General features: G+C 40.8%; 1 pseudogene; it reads left to right on the plus strand.

Annotated features, from left to right (window-relative positions):
• The first annotated feature begins 5,742 nt into the window (after positions 1-5,742).
• On the plus strand, positions 5,743-15,937 carry LOC119289733 (annotated as a pseudogene).
• Positions 15,938-17,980: the final 2,043 nt, after the last annotated feature.

Here is a 17,980-nt window from a genome sequence, read left to right on the forward strand (position 1 = left end):
GGGACCACCTGCTCTTGCGTGGTTTCATGGATGGCTATCGGTGGCAAGGTGATGAAGATGACTATGAAGTCGTCCATGGGGGGCCGGGCAAGAAATGAGGAAGGGCAACAAGACAATCACCGCGCCGAGGGCGGGCGAGAAGACGAAGAATCTCCAGGACATGATCACGACGGTGATGCTGTACACAGTCATCATGTAGAAGATGTCGTACATGATGATGAGGAAGATCAAGACGAAGGGCATGATCATGAAGATGAAGATGCCGGAGCAGACGACGATGGAGGCTGGGTGCAGGACCCTCATATTCAAGAGTTGCTTCTCAAGCAGACGGATAACGCAAGAGCTGCCGCCCGAGAGAAAGCCAAGCTGGATCAACTGGAGATAGACGCGGTTACTCCATTGTCTGAAGGATGCAGGCCCGAGGATACCTGCCTAAAAGTAACGCTCATGGCTCTGGAGATGAAGGTAAAACACAAAATGACCGACGCATGCTTCGACGAGAACATGTCATTCTGGCATGAACGTCTTCCCAAGGGGACTCAGCATTTGGGAAGGATCCAAGGAACATCGTGCTGGGCGCGAGCACCGATGGAGTCAATCCGTTTGGCAGCCAGAGAAGCACACATAGCACCTGACCTGTGTTTGTGTGGATGTACAACCTTCCCCCCTGGTTGTGCATGAAGAGGAACTACATTCACATGAGTATGCTAATTGAAGGACCGAAACAACCAGGGAACGACATCAATCTGTATCTGGGGCTGCTGAAGGAGGAGCTAGACACGCTGTGGAAAGCGCCAGCCAATACGTGGGACGCCGCAGAGAAAGAATATTTCCCTATGAGAACCACAGAGAAAGAATATTTCCCTATCTCAGTTACGGATATCTCGCGGGGTAGGTAGTCCACGGATTTTCTAGATGTAGTCGTACGTCTTCACGATCCGACCGATCCAAGTACCGAACGTATGACACCTCCGAGTTTAGCACACGTTCAGCTCGATGACGATCCCCGGACTCCGATCCAGCAAAGTGTCGGGGATGAGTTCCGTCAGCACGACGGCATGGTGACGATGATGATGTTCTACCGGCAAAGGGCTTCGCCTAAACTCCGTGACGATATGACCGAGGTGGAATATGGTGGAGGGGGCACCACACACGGCTAAGGAACGATCTTGAAGATCAACTTGTGTGTCATGGGGTGCCCCCCTGCCCCTGTATATAAAGGAGGGAGGGGGGAGGTGCGGCCGGCCAAGGAGGGCGCGCCAAGGAGGAGTCCTACTCGCACTGGGAGTAGGATTCCCCCTTCCAAGTAGTAGGAGTAGGAGTCAAGGAAAGGGGGAAGAGAAGAGAAGGAAGGAGGGGGCGCAGCCCCTCCCCCTAGTCCAATTCGGACTAGGCCTTGGGGGGGCGCCCAACCTCTCCTCTCTCTTTCCCCTAAAGCCCAATAAGGCCCATATACTCCCCGACCAATTCCCGTAACTCTCCGGTACTCCAAAAAATACCCGAATCACTCGGAACCTTTCCGAATTCCGAATATAGTCGTCCAATATATCGATCTTTACGTCTCGACCATTTCGAGACTCCTCGTCATGTCCCTGATCTCATCCGAGACTCCGAACTCCTTCGGTACATCAAAACTCATAAAGTCATAATATAACTGTCATCGAAACCTTAAGCGTGCGGAGCCTACGGGTTCGAGAACTATGTAGACATGACCTAGAACTATTCTCGGTCAATAACCAATAGCGGAACCTGGATGCTCACATTGTCTCCTATATATTCTACGAAGATCTTTATCGGTCAAACCGCATAAGAACATACGTTGTTCCCTTTGTCATCGGTATGTTACTTGCCCGAGATTCGATCGTCGGTATCTCAATACCTAGTTCAATCTCGTTACCGGCAAGTCTCTTTACTCGTTCCGTAATACATCATCCCGCAACTAACTCACTAGTTACAATGCTTGCAAGGCTTATAGTGATGTGCATTACTGAGTGGGCCTAGAGATACTCTCCGACAATTGGAGTGACAAAACCTAATCTCGAAATACGCCAACCCAACATGTACTTTTGGAGACACCTGTAGTACTCCTTTATAATCACCCAGTTACGTTGTGACGTTTGGTAGCACCCAAAGTGTTCCTCCGGTAAACGGGAGTTGCATAATCTCATAGTTACAGGAACATGTATAAGTCATGAAGAAAGCAATAGCAACATACTAAACGATCAAGTGCTAGGCTAACGGAATGGGTCATGTCAATCACATCATTATTCTAATGATGTGATCCCGTTAATCAAATGACAACTCATGTCTATGGCTAGGAAACTCAACCATCTTTGATTCAACGAGCTAGTCAAGTAGAGGCATACTAGTGACACTATGTTTGTCTATGTATTCACACATGTATTATGTTTCCGGTTAATACAATTCTAGCATGAATAATAAACATTTATCATGATATAAGGAAATAAATAATAACTTTATTATTGCTTCTAGGGCATATTTCCTTCAGGGAGTGGGCGGGGGGAGAGCGTGGAGTGAACTGTCTAGGGTTTACTCCGACGAGTGAATGGGGAAGAATGTATATTGGGTCGGGTGGGCGAGCATGGGTCAGGTCCGATGTGGCGGACGCGTCCGGTCGCCCCCATATCCGCCCGGTATTTGGGCCTGATATGAGGGGTGCCGATCAACACGGGCGTTTGAGGCATGACTGAGGCGCCCGTCTAGGTCACATTATTGTGACCGGACGGGCCACCCGGGTGTTTGAGGCAGGTTCGGGGTGCTCTACTATAGATGCTCTCACAAGCCTTCTCAAAGTCAATCTTGAAAACTACTCCACTCATGTTTTTTTACTGCATCTCATGAATGGTAACATTTGTGATTACTACTTCATCGCACATATTCATTCTTCGCATAAAAGCTACTCCCTCCGTTCCTAAATATAAGTCTTTGGAGAGATTTCACTATGGACCACATACGGAGCAAAATGAGTGAATCTATATTCTAAAATGCATCTAGATACATCCATATGTGTTCCATAGTAAGTTTCTCTACAAAGACTTATATTTAGGAACGGAAGGAGTATTTGAGATGACCGGACGGCATGGCCACTAACCATGTTGAGCATACTATTAGCCACTTCCATGAAAATTTTGAAGCGGACATTTAGGAAACATGTGAGTCTATATTCCAACAAAACAATCTTACCAAAATTAAGGCTGGATAGGTCAAGTTGATCGGCGTGAAGACTATTGAACAACACCAATAGGTCAGACACGATGACATCTCAGAAATTGTGATATAATTACGCGGGAAAGCCATCAGGGCCTGCAGCTTTATTATGTTCCCTTTGAAGCACCATAACTCTCACCTCCTATTGAGAGAAAGGAGTTACGTGGATGTTTTTCTCTTCTGTCGTGACTTGACAAAAGTTTGCTAAATATATGTTTGACTCTCAACAAAGGTGTCAACCGACGCATGATGTTACTTTCTATGGCGTTTTCCAAATATATGGATAGCATGGTTACTGTGCATTGGACGCGGAGTTTCTGCTCCCGAGCTTAAATGGGCTCGGGTGACCAGTAAAATTGAAAAAAAATCAATTTTTTTGCAAGAAACATTGACAAAAGTTTTAAGTGCTTGCAAAAATTCGTCAAGAAATGACATTCCCAGAAGGTGTGGCGAAAAAAATCGGTACTCTGAAAATGGTACTTTCAAAAGCATTTTGAAGTACTGAATTTGTTTTTTTGCCACGTCTTACAGGAATATGATTTCATGACGAATTTTTGCAGGCACTTAGAACTTTTGTGAATGTTTCTCCCAAAAAAAAGTTGGATTTTTTGTATTTTATTCGATTTTACTGTTCACCGAGCTCATTTGAGAAAGACACTTTTGACCTGCATCTTCATTATATAAAGAGAATCGACGGGCTAGTTGAATATCCGATTGAAAACCGATTGAAATTACCTCTAGCTTACAGAGCATTACCTCCTAAGAAGTGCATGTGCACTTTAAGGCATTGGCTAAGATCCATGGAGAGCATTGCTAGTGAAAAATAAACCCTGGATCAGTTCGCAGCATTATCGCGAAGAGGTTAGAAGTACTTGCCGCTGTGCATGGCCACTTCAGTGTTTGGCTATGTTCCCGATTCCACCCTGGAGCAGTGACTTGTGTGTGATATACAAGTTTGGAGGGAATAACTTTAACTAAAACCAAAGAATCAAATTAAAGGTGACCTGATTATTGTTGGTTCGATAAGAATCAAAGAATCAAATTAAAGATGTTATCGGAGTATATGCTAATCTAGGACCAGTCTGGCCGAAAATTGACATTTGAGCACGGGCGCAACGGAGCACTTTATTTTGAAGTTCAAAAAAGAAGATTTGTACGCCTCGAAAGTTTTCAAATTTTTGCGTGCATGAACATATACAAGTGCAGAATATTAGGCCAAAATCTTATCAATATAGTCTTTCCGTTCTTTTTAAAGATTCCACTATGTATGTAAATTCACTCATTTTACTCAGTATATAAACATGTTTTAGAGTGTAAATTTACTCATTTTACTCCATATGTAGTCTGTACTGAAATCTCTAAAGGACTTATATTTGGGAACAGAGGTAGTACAGCTTACATGTAAAAGATACAAAAAAAGACAAAATACATGAAAATTAGGGGCTTTTTTTTTGTTGTTTAGGGGCCAAAATTTACAGGTGCTTAGACCACATGCATGCATTCTCAAGTAAAAAAATTCATTTTTTTCAAATCTTTTAAACACTTTTTTGGAGCAGTTCAAAATAAAGTGTTGTGTTGCCCCCATGTTCTGAAAATCCGTTTTACAGTCTGGCTGACTACTTCCTTTAAGAAAGACCCACACCGAGTCCCCTACCTCGTATATTATCATGAAGGGCCGGTGCCTTAACAGTTGACAGTTAATATTGTGGTGGACAAAGAACTTAATTAGCTCCATTCTCAAGTTCAAGCTAGCTCGCTGGGCTCGCGAGCTGAGGGTGCTTTAACTTTAAGAGTTTAGGTAAGCTCAAATTGTGGGTTCAAATGTCTCAAATGATTAATCAACAAAATTATTATGTAAATTTCCAACATGTATCTATAAATTTTCAATTTTCCTAATTTTTGGCCATCTAATTTTAAGTAGACTAGACTTGGCTCATAGGTCGGATGGAATGGAAGATACGAGGTGGTATGAAGGATTCCGCGGAATGTTTTACAAGCAATATAGCCATTATTTTGTGCTATACACTACAAAAATTGAACAAAATTATTTTAGTTTGACAAATTTGCTTAGACTGAAAGACTAACCGTGGTGGCTACAAAACTGATCTTGCATTTACATGTTGGTTGCTGGCTTGTCAAGAAACGAACTACTCGTAGAAAGTAGGCTCAGCTCGGCTCCACGAAACCAATCCAAGCCAATCAGGCTTGATCGAGCAGTTCTCAGAACACTATGACGGTGTACATCTGATACTGATCACAAGGTGAACATAAGAAGGAATCTATTTCTTTCTTTCGAAGGAAAAGCTAGGTACAGATACTTGCCTTGAGCACGTGAAGAAGCACAAATTCTTGCCACCCATCCACATGGGTGCATACCGAATTAGTTCATCACCGATTTGAGCTAGACATGAAGCCACCGGCCGGCACCGTTGTTGTGCAACCGGTGCATCTCCAATACAGAGCGCGAGGAGAACTAGACACAAAGCCACCGGCCGGCGGAGGGAGGAGCTAGCAATGGCGGAGCTTGCATCGGGCGCCGTGAGCTCGCAGCTGGGCGTCATCCGCAATGAGGCCCTGCTGCTAGGCCGCGTCCGGCATGACGTGCAGTTCATCCAGGAGGAGATGGAGAGCATGCAGAGCTTCTTAGCGCACCTGTCAAAGAAGGCGCCCGGCGGTGGCGAGCAAGACGAGCAGATGCGCACGTGGATGAACCAGGTCCGACTGCTCGCCCAGGACAGCAACAACTGCATCGACATGTACCTGTACCGCGGCAACCCCGAGCTCCATCTCGCCAGCGGCGGCCTCCGGCGCTACGTCTTCTGGCTTCCCTGGTTTGTGCACAAGATTGTGGCGCAGCGTCGCGCGGCCATCCAGCTGGGTGTGCTCAGGGAAAGGGCGCATGACATTGGCGAGCGGCGAACCAGGTACTGTAACATTTTCTGCATTCTCAGAACACTATGCTGTAGCATATTTGCCGCAATTAGCCGCTTTTATCTCCAAATCCATGGCAGACAATTAACAACAGAAATAACAATAATAGACAAGAGTGTGGTTTTTTCATACCCCATATGGGTACACCTTCTACCTACACCATTCAGTTTGCATGAAGATCCATGCTATCCTTGTATAGAAATTTCTCATTTTTGTTTCTTCCAAACAAGAGGACATTTGACATTGGAACTTTGCAAGTCAACTACACACAAGTGCCACTCTTTGTATAAATTGTTTCCGATCTTTTTGATAAGCCATAAAGTTGTCAAATTTCAAAATTTGAATGAGCTGTATCGTTTTGAAAAATTCCTATTGCGCCAAGAAATCTGAAAATATTTCTGCACATGGCAATACTTGTGTGATGTTGATCTGCAAAGTTTGGAGTTCAATTTTTCTTTTATTTGGAGAAACAATAAAAAGAAGTTTGTCCAGAAGAATTTTGATGCAATAATAGACAGTGAAGATAGAAGGTGTACTGGTATGGTTGTACAATTACAACTTTCCCTAATAATAGACATCCATGCAATCAAGGGGAACATAACAAAGAACATGCCTCAACAACCGCTCTAAGAAATAGAAATCCAAGAGTGACTATTTCTTAATCGGCTTACAAATAGTTTGTTTTCATTTGATATGTAATTATTTATAGCCATCCGATGTAGATTTTATCATAGCTTTGTACTCGTATGAATATCAGATCCTATGAATGTTAGTATCGATTTGCAGTCAGGTATTTTAAGTGCCTTTGAAATAGCAAAACCATTGAAATTCAATTACATCTTGGCTCATGTATGTACAAAATCGCAAGGTGGATTTCTAAGTTGTCTGGTTTATGTTGAGATATAAACATGGTGAAGGAGTGTGTAAATTATAGGGCGTACTACTCCCAGATTTCATACATGTTGCTTCAAAGAGTAAAAATACATCACAAGTAAATTGAAAAGGAAACAGCCATATAAGGAAACAAAGCTTCGAATAAGGGTTAAAACATAAAAAATTCATCAAAATACTAAACAAGAATTCTTCTCATTTTGAGACTTCCAAATTATGTCAATATACTCACACACGTTCTTGCATTTATGGTGAAGCCAAGCAAATAGCGCCAGTACTTGCTCACAGACCGCAGTTCCCTGCTTCCACTATGGTTGTTCATCCGATTCGAGTGCATTAAGGTATAAATAGAAGCACTAATATCTAAACATGCAATTCTTCAAATTTGAAAAATTAATAAATACAGTACAACCATAAGAGAATGCTTAGAGACACAATTATACCAATGGAAATAATTGGTCATCAACAAAAACTTGTACCATAAAGTGATGACAGCACAAGGTTGTGTTTCTCCACTAGTGTGCGTCAAGGGATCTATCGTGCCATCAATATATTCATAACCTAATAGTCGCATGGACACCCCAAGGTATGGAGGAACAAAGGGGCACTGACATGGATGGCAAGAGAGTGGCACAAAAGTGAAAATCTATTGATTTCCTTAAAAATGCCTGCCTCAAATGAGAGGGGATGTTGAGAGTGTCAATCTGCTTTGTGCTCCATAGAACATGGTATTTTCAACAGTACAAAATATAATCAGAAGTTTAAAAAGTTCAATTTTTTTCACGGATATCTATAAATGTATTCAACATACTCCCCCTAGTCCTTTTTACTTCGGATATAAGATTTTCTTGAAGTTAAACTTCGTAAAGTTTGACCATATTTATATTCAGAAAAATATCAACATCTACAATACCAAATTCATACAATATGAAAATTAAATTCATGATGCATCTAATGATGTTGATTTTGTATTATAAATGTTGATATTTCATCTATAAAATTGGTCAAACTTTACGAAGTTTGACTTTAGAAAAGTCTTATATGTGGATTAGAAAGGACCGGAAGCAGTACATGTAAAATGTTAGTAAAGAAACTTCAATTTAAAAGCTACCCAAAATACAAATCCGTAGCGACACAAATTATTATTTATGTTTACCCTATGTCTAAAACATATATTGATAAAAACATGTATGTACATGAATACTAGACATCTATAAAAATATTTGTTATTATCTTTCCAGAAAAATTAGGCACCAAATATTGTTTTTGCTTTTTTGGAGGAGTCACTAGTAGAAAACGGAGCTTTAATACCGGTTCATAAGGGAGACTAAATAGTGGAGACTAACCCCCCCCCTCCCCGTTTAGTACCAGTTCGACACCAACCGCCACTAAAGACCCACCACGTGGCGTGAGCTCGCGCCGTGGTATGGGGGACCTTTTTTGGAAATTTTTTTAAATTACTTTTTGAAAATTTTGGAAAAAAAGGATTTTTTTTTATTTTCAATTTTCTGATCTATTTGATGATTTAGTCTCTAATCGCCCCTCTTAACTACTCAAGTGTGGATCACTCATTCCAAATCGTCTAACTTCCCGACCAGTCACCCATCCTCTCACTCCCCCAGCCTAAGCACGCTTAACTTCGGAGTTCTATTCCCCCTACTTTTCAAGTCTGCACTTGTTGTTTTGCTGACAAATATAAGTTGTAAATCCTATTAACCCTCAGTAGTTTAGCTTGAGCATTAGGTCACACATTTCACCGTTTGAGTTTGAAACTATTATTCTAAAAAACAGTAATTATTTAGTAACACTAATATTTCTTGAATAAGTTTGACCATAGTTTGACCAGATTTGACCAAAATTCAAAAAATTGAAATAATTATTTAGTAACACTAATATTCTTGAATAAGTATGTAGTAACATTAATACTTCTTGAATAAGTAGTTTGACCAGATTTAACCAAAATTAAAAAAACTTAAATTTGAGCATATCTTTTTCTCCTTTTGGAATTTAAGGATTCTAAAAAATTGCAAACAAGGCGTAGGCTGTCAAAATCGGATGCGGATTTTCGTGCTGAATTTTTTAATGTATTATACGTTTTTTTCCGACATCGTATGCAAAAGTTATAGCCGTTTTACATTTTCCCTACACTTTTTGCAAAACATGTCCAAATTTTAGTTTTTTAATTTTCCTTACTAGTAGATGTAGTAATATTACTACATCTCGAAGAATTTTATTTTTGAATTTTTTATCATTTTCTTTTGTATTTTTCAAAACTGAAATGGCGATACACGGGGAGGGGGGGTAGGGGGTTTGAAAATTGCCCTTTAGTACCGGTTTGTGCCACGAACCGGTACTATAGGTCAAACCCCTTTAGTACCGGTTCGTGGCATGAACTGGTACTAAAGGTTAGCCCTTTTGTACCGGTTTGTGCCACGAACTGGTACTAAAGGTGATCGCGGGGCCCCATCCTGACGCCAGCCTGCCACCATCCCTTTAGTACCGGTTCGTGGCACGAACCGGTACTAAAGGTTCAAAACGAACCGGCATTTATGCATAGCCGTTCGTACCGGCACTAATGGTACCATTAGTACCGGGCCAAAATCGAACCGGGACTAATGTGTCTCATATTAGGTCATTTTTCTACTAGTGAGTGGATGTAGCTCGCCTCCCTTGATCAAGGCTCTTTTTTTGTCCCCTAGATTTTTTGTGGGATCAGTTTGGGATCCAAAAAAAGTGCCTTGATCAAGCAAAATATTCCACTGGCGGAAAATAAAACTGAACGGAAAAATATGAAAATGAGAAGTATAAAATAATGAAAAAGGATAAGAAACAAAGACAAATAGGTGAAAATATTTTTTTCAAAGACGTAAAAACCATGAAATGCACAAACTTGGGAAAATCGCATAAACACCACAAAAATAAACAAGTAAATTGGACAATGAAGGAAGAAAACACTATAGAAGGAAATGGGTTGGCCCATTAAGCAAGCCCCCTACCACTCTGCTTATTAGGAAGGAGGGTTTGGAATAGGATTTGCAGGTTCCCACTACCGATCTGGCAGTCCCTACTATGGAATCATGCACTAGGATTCAATGCACTAAGGCCCAAATTATGTAGACCACTCAACAACGCAGCTCAAGTGAACATCACGATCATGGAACAATTCAATACTACTAGTTAAAAAAACATTAAAAAATGTAATGGAAGAAATTAGGATTTCTATTTGAACAAAAAATGAAATAAGTACAGCAAATTGAAAGTTTTCATGGAACCATGCTATATTACTAATAGAAAATTAACATAAGTGGCAAAATAGTCATGCTGGAATCAATAAATAATTCTATTGCAACAAAAAATTAAAATAAGTGGAACAATATAGGATTTCTACTGGAAAACAAAGAATAAGTGAGACAAAAAGGAAGTTGTGGGACAATTCCGGATTATTATTAGGACAAGGAATTAGTATAAGTAGAGCAAAACAATCATATTGGACAACTCAGACTCCTAATGCAACAAAAAAAATCATGATACAACATTATTACTATTAGAATGAAAAAGACCGAAATAAAAATATAATTAACAACAGAACAAAAAGGAAGCCAACTTGGCACAATCCATAGTAAGTGGTGGAACAAAAATTATCACCATGCAACAAATTCAATACAACTTGTTGAACAAAAAAGTGGGAAAATCATCTTCACGATAATTTAGGATTTATATTCGGACAAGAAAAGTGGAACAAAAATAATGTCACTGGAATAATTCAAGATTAGTACATGAATAGAGAAATTAATATAACGGGAACAAATTACTCATGATGAAGCAATTCAAGATTACTAAAATTCATCATGGAACATAATTATTGCAAGAATAAAAAGTGTGGAACAAAAATAAAATTGTCAGAGGAAAAAGCTCAACTAGTGAAACAGAAAAAATAAATTGGAAGAAATTGAAAGTTGTTGTAAAGAAATCTACGATTACCGGTGGAAAATTCATCTGAAAAGGAAGTCGTCGTGAATATTCAGGATTAAGTGGCGCGAAATAGATTAAAATAAGTAAAACAAAAACCATTAAATACAAAAAATAGTACATATCAAAAAATAAAATGGATATAATATGTATTGTGAAATCAAGAAATTAAAAGAATTGTAAGTAAAAAAATTATAATAAATTAACGACACAATATAGAATGGAGGGAGTAATGAACATTTTTCCTGACAAAAAATAATGATGAACAATTTAATTATACATGTAAACAGTGCACACATACAAACGCATGTATCACTATACTAGAGAGATAATAAAAGAGAAATTATTTTAAATACACGCAACATGGAATAAAAAAGCATCTAGGCCTCATCAACCCATCAATAGGATATAGTCCAGCTGCCCTTCATGCAATGTACGCCTTTGACCTTACTCGCTTGACATGGGATGCAACATTAGTTGTGCTTTGTTAGGCTTAATTTTTGGCCTTTTGGTTTCATCTTATGAACATAGTAATTAACAAGTAGGAACTAATAAATGAGGCTGACAGTTCAGTCATGCTAGAATTAAATGTCAGCCTCTGATAAAATATTGAACAATTACTACTGAGTTTATAGTTACTAGTAAAAACTAATAAATGAGGGGAGGAATCATATGCTACTAGTGCATATGGCTGTGCAACTAACAACACTTAGATGAATACCTACTGATAAATGAAATGGCAAACTCTCGGCTGAAACTGACTATTATAGCTAGTCAGCTACCAAGCGACTATTTTGTCACATAATATAATTCTGAAGATAATTCGCTTTAAGTTGTATATACGTGGACATTGAGAAAACATCTAGCCAATTCCCCCCTCCTCTAGAGTCTTACCTAAATAAACCACCACAACGCCCTCAAAAAAATAAAATAGAAAGATAAACCACCACTCCATTTTGACTATTTGATGAGATAAACCTATCAAAGGTCTCGGAATTTCCACCTGGCTTATATATATTCCAGTTACAGAAGTTATTTTTCTTCATCTGTTGTTGTGGCTACATGGTTGAACTTTTCATTCTAATTAATTATTTCTGGCATGCTACAGGTATGGCGTTGAGGTCCCGGCGAAGGAGGCGGCAGCGGCACTGTCGCCTACAGCGGAGGAGCAAGCATCCTCATCATCCGCTAGTTCCGGTGATGAAAAAGAAAAGAGCAATGATCAACTCATGCTAGCAATGGCAACGACTAACCACTCTGGTGTAAGAGGGACATTTTACCAGCCTCGTACGCTGGAGGAGAACACTAGGGTGAAGCTAGCAGAATGGATAGAGGATGTCGCACAACACCACACTGCTGAGGGGGAGCCTGTACCATCAGTCGCCATTGTGGCACTGGATAAGGAGGAAACCCTGGCTATTGTGAAGGAAGCTTCGGCAATGTGGGAAAAACATTGTCCCAGCAGGCCCAGTGTCATGGTCGACATCCCGGCAGTGCACTTGTTTGCTTGAGCCCTTCGAATTCGGGACATTCTGTACTACATCCTGCGGCAGCTTCAATCTGCCGAACCCCAGCCCCAGCAACAGCAAGGTCAAGTCAGCGAAGACGAGACTAATAAAATAAAAAGTGATATTCGCTTAGAAAAATGGAAGCTGCTCAATCAATTGATAGAACAAATCCAAGCAATGAACCTGGCCAACAAGTTTGAAGAAATCAAGAACACCATGGAAAAAATGAAGGGCGGACAACTGCAGATCAACTTGGAACAAATGGATGAAGACCCGCTGGGTCTGCCAGAATCCGTTAAAGATAAACCCTTAGGCGTACTCCTCCAAGCGCTGTGGCATCTCAAGCACAAGCCAACTAAAGGTGTGCCTGCTACCAAAGAAGACCTAGAAAGGAAGGAAGACACAGTCAGAGATCTAGAAAGGAAGGAAGACACAATCACACACGAGGCTATCATCAAGGGAACATCCAAGAAGCTTAAAGGGCATATGGAAGAAGATGAAGGAAAGGGAATTCGTCTCAATGAAATAATGAACAGATCCTAAGGGAGGTGTTCCCCCAGGTGACCACCAAGAAGCGCCCACAGATCCAAGAGCAAGCCAGCGCCGTCAGCACCACTAGCACCATTATATTGGTCGAGGATCAAATCAAAGAAATGATCCGCAAGGTCCTTCAGGAGAAATCCGTGCACAAACCATGTGCTGAGCTGCAGGAAGACAAATCCACGAAGAAACCAAGTCCAGTTGATCTGCAGGAAGACAAATCCGTGAAGAAAATAGATATAGTTGATGATATACAAAGTCAGCATTGTATTCCGGATGCTCTAACTAAAGAAACCATAGCAAAGATTCGGGAAATAGAGTGCACGATGCAAGACCAGCTCCAAATCAAAGAAATCATGGACAAAATTGGAGATCGTTTGATGAGCCAAGATGGCCAGATCCTTGTTATCCTCAAACTTGATGATGACTGGGTATCTAGATGGGAGGAGACCAAAAATGCTTTCAGCATGTTTGGTCGCATAACTGGTGCACTGATGGTGACATTCAAAGATAACATAGCACGAGCCAAAGAATATTGTTGGCCAGTGCAGGAGCCTATAGACTATTGTCTTCTTGGCCTCTACTGTGATACTGCACTTGAGCTTACAAAAAAACCACATGCTTGAAGATAACCCGAAGATTTATATTGACATCTTGGACAAGTGTAAGCAACAAGAATTCTGCATGAAGATCTTCATTCATGCTTTGCACGCCAACCCCAAGAGGAGCCATGAAGAGCTAAGCAAGTTGCACAAAGCCCTGAAGCCGGTACCTCAAGCTTCACCCACATCTGGGCACAACTCATTCGACGGCAATATCATTGCTAAGAAGATGTTCATGTTCTCTTACAGTGACCTGCCTAAGGAATACAGGTCTTGCTTGCTATACCTAGCAATTTTCCCTCGATGACAACACATCAGGCGGTCAACCTTGATAGGACGGTGGGTTGTAGAGGGGTTGATGACCAAGCAAGACTGGGTGAGTTCTGTTCGACATGCCAATCGATGTTTTGATGCGCTAATTAACCGGTGGCTTGTTTATCCTGCTGATATTAGTGCAACAGGACAGGTGAAGAGCTGTGTAATAGGTGATGTAGTTCATGGATTCATAACCAAGATCGCCAGAAAACAACGCATTATAGAAACACGGCTGTCACATTACTTGGCTCGCCACTTCTCCATTTTCAACAATCTTCGAATCCGTCGCTCTGATAAAATCAACAGATTCTTCGAAAAGCTCTATGAAGAATCATTTCGAGTATCCATTATCAAGGTGCTAGATCTAGAAGGATGTAAATGCTTCGGTTGTGAGAACCAGCGATACCTCAAGGACATCCGCGGAACAATGGTACTGCTCAAGTATCTGAGTCTAAGGGGAACAGATGTTAAACAGCTGCCTAGTGAAATCAACAACCTCCGTGAGCTGGAAGTATTGGATATTCGGGACACCCATGTGCCCGAGTCTGCAACAGTAAATGTCCTACTGCTGAAGCTGAAGCGTTTGCTAGCTGGACACCTGTGCCAAGGGCAGGCAGTACTGAAATATCTTACGTTCCTGAGAAGATCGGAAAAATGTTAAATATGGAGGTATTGTCCAATGTCAAGGCACAGAATCATCAAGTTTTGAAAGATATTGGAAAGCTGTGGCAACTAAGGAAGCTTGGTGTGGTTATTGGAGACAATGACAAACTCATTAGGAATTTGCTTCGAGCTATCAGTGACTTGCATGAGTGCCTCAAGTCTCTATAAATCACTCTTCCCATGACTAAGCAAGATCCTTCCAACGAAGATTTTCCAAGTACTGTTCTCCAATATTATAAACAACCTCCCAAGCTTCTTCTTGAGAGCCTAAGCATTACTGGAACCACAAAAAAGGGGCAACTTCTTCAAGTGCTGACCAAACATAACGACTTCTTGCAACTTGCGAAGATAACTCTAACTGGAACCCGACTGAAGCAGGATGATCTGAAGGTCCTCAACAAACTTCCCAATATAGTTTGTCTCAGGCTACGAGACAAAGCATACATCGACAGCAAGCTCACCTTCGAGAATGTCAAATTCAAAAATCTCAAGTGCTTTCTTGTTGAGGGCTCTAACATGACTGACATCTTGTTTGAAGGTGGGGTCCTTAAGCTGGAGAAGATCATTTTATGCTCAACCGATGGCATACAATCTCTTTCTGGGGTCGAAGCCCTTCCAGAACTGAAGGAAGTCGAGTTGAACAACAACAACAACAAGCTTTCATTATTTGACAAGGCTGAGAAAGTTCCCAAGGTGACTCTTTGTAGTACCAAACTGAGCGAAGATGACCTGAAAATGTTCGCCAAGATACGATATATGCGCTGCCTAGTCCTGAAGGAGGAAGCTTGTGTTGAAAGCCGGATTAAGTTCAACAAAGATGAGTTCCCAAGTCTCAACCTTCTTATTGTCGATGGTTCTGCCATCACCAAGATAGAGTTCGCCAGCGGATCTGCTCCTAAGCTCGAGAAAATCATCTGGTCCTTCACAAGGGGCACGGTGGGGAGTCTGTCAGGCATTGACAACCTTCCAAAATTGAAGGAGCTCGAGTTCAATGGCGAATTGATCCCTGTTGAGTTGAAAGAAGCAATTAACAAACATAAAAATAAACCCAATCTTATACACAACAAACCAGAAAACCAATACCAAGAAATGGGACACATAGAAGAAATGGGCAAGGCTGCAAGATTCCCATCCTGCTGGAAGAGCCAGGATTGATGACGGAGGTGCCGTTCCTATCATATCCATTCATCATTGACCGACTGCCATCCGATGTTGTGGTTTGTGTGTGCTATTTGGCTTGCTATTGTGTGTTTTCTGTCCACATTGCACATGTGACATATATGTTCTGTGTCTGTGTATGTCGATCGACTGAATGTGTGACCTTGCTACTTGTTATAAATGGTGTCCTTGCTACTAAGATTGGCTCGAGCGCTGGATGGTCCAACTTATCGTGTTGGCTTTACTTACCATACCACATGGCCTGACGACTAGACTCAATATGTCGTAATTGCCCTTACTTTTCTTTAGGATCAATTGTTCTTAATTTTAACCGAGTGAACAACTGGCGTCTTTTTAAGCCACCAACCAAATGTTGTGATAGTATTTTGAGAATTTTCCAAAACATGTCATTTTTTAAACTCTAGCCCTGAAAGTGTTAAGTTTTAGCTATATATCCGTTAGTTAATTGATGATTAGTTGGAGCGCGTAGGCAGTTGTTAAGACGAGTAAGTACATGTATGTAAGGTTCAATTGCAGTCGAGTTAAACACTATTGTTCATATAAGTGCAAGTCTGGCCATCATATTGCCTTCGAGGTTGCTATGTTGACGAGTTAATTACTCAGGCAATAAACACATTACGCTAAGAAGAAGGAGGCCGTGCAAGCTAGTGGGACATTCCAAGATCTATCCAAAGCACTACTACTGCCGAGAGACGCTCGAGCCTATGAGACATTCAAAGTGGCAAAGTACTACTGCTACATGGAGCCCAATAGTTCGATCCATACACGAGAACGCGAGAGGTTAGCAGCAGTGCATTCAAAAATTCCCGTGTGACCAGACTAAATTGTTAGCCTTCTAGTAAGAGGAGCCATGTCTGGTGAATTTTGTAGAGACATGCGCTACCTCGAAGGCCATTAGAATTACCGAGTAAGAATTAGCTTTCTTCCGATGCCTCTAATTCCTAAGTGGTTGTGCTCTTTTGGTTATTCTCTTGCATGCCTTTTTTCCCTACTTAAGTGTCTGTCACCTTCTCACATGCAAATGAAAGGAGAAGTGACTATTGAAGTGTGGACGAAAAACAATGGAACCTTGCAATCGACTCTATGGAGATGGAGTTATATATCGAAAGAGAATAATTTACACATGTGAAGGTTGGTGCGCTATTATTTATTTTTCCTTTTCTTTCTGTAGAGCTTCTTTCATTGTAAAATGCATGTGCGATTCTGCAGATGGATGTTACACCGGCTTGCCTATTTTAACTCCATTGGCAATCTATCGTTTTCTTTTTTCCGATATTATGGTTATTGGATACCAAACTTCATTTAGATCTTGAACTACTTTCAAATGCCAATATATCTCATTAAAAGGCTAAATACCCTCGGACATTACAACTCTAGAGGCCAACTTCAACTAGGATGAAATGAATGTCTCTATTTTTTTCTTCCTATCCTTTTGGTGAAGGCCTTGGGGCTAGAAAGATTCGCTAAATTGTTCTTCGGAGTATTGGGATGTCATCAAAGGTGGCCCCCACAGTTTCATTCACAAGGTCCATGAATTCAAGACATCATATTTGGGCTTTGATAAACTCATCAAAAATCATATTGCTTCACTAAAATGTGGATAAGTTTAAGCCACTTAGATTGTTCCATAACTTTGCAATAGAAATAACCAAGCTATTGGCCATGAAGAAATCTCCGGCCCAATAGGACACTGTGTCAGCACCACCTCCATGACTTCCACTGTAGGTCATTTCAGGATATTCATCAAATTAAACATCTAAATCATTTTTCATGGTTAACTAGACTTTCTTGCTGGAGGTGGTTGCCACTTTAAGTTGTGGTCAAAACATACATGAACTAGCTATGTTTTCTCTTCACCATGATCACTTCCTGAGGTACTCCAGAACGGATTGAGGTCTCCATCATGATGTTCATCCTTGCTACTGCCCCCCTGCAAAAGATGATTAAGCGGGAGTGATTTATGGATTGTAAAGCCTATCATAGCAAAATGCATTTTCTTCATGCTATATCTTTATGCGGGTGATGCAGAAATGTTTTCTGATGTGGGCATTCATGAGATTCTTACAATTGTGAAAATCTAAAATGAAGTGCTTTTATGGTGGCTGCTTACCAACCTGGAAAGAAAAGAAATAAATTCTTAATAAGATGCCAAAT

Source organism: Triticum dicoccoides, chromosome 4A (assembly GCF_002162155.2).
Source record: "Triticum dicoccoides isolate Atlit2015 ecotype Zavitan chromosome 4A, WEW_v2.0, whole genome shotgun sequence".
In the NCBI taxonomy this organism is placed as follows: Eukaryota; Viridiplantae; Streptophyta; class Magnoliopsida; order Poales; family Poaceae; genus Triticum; species Triticum dicoccoides.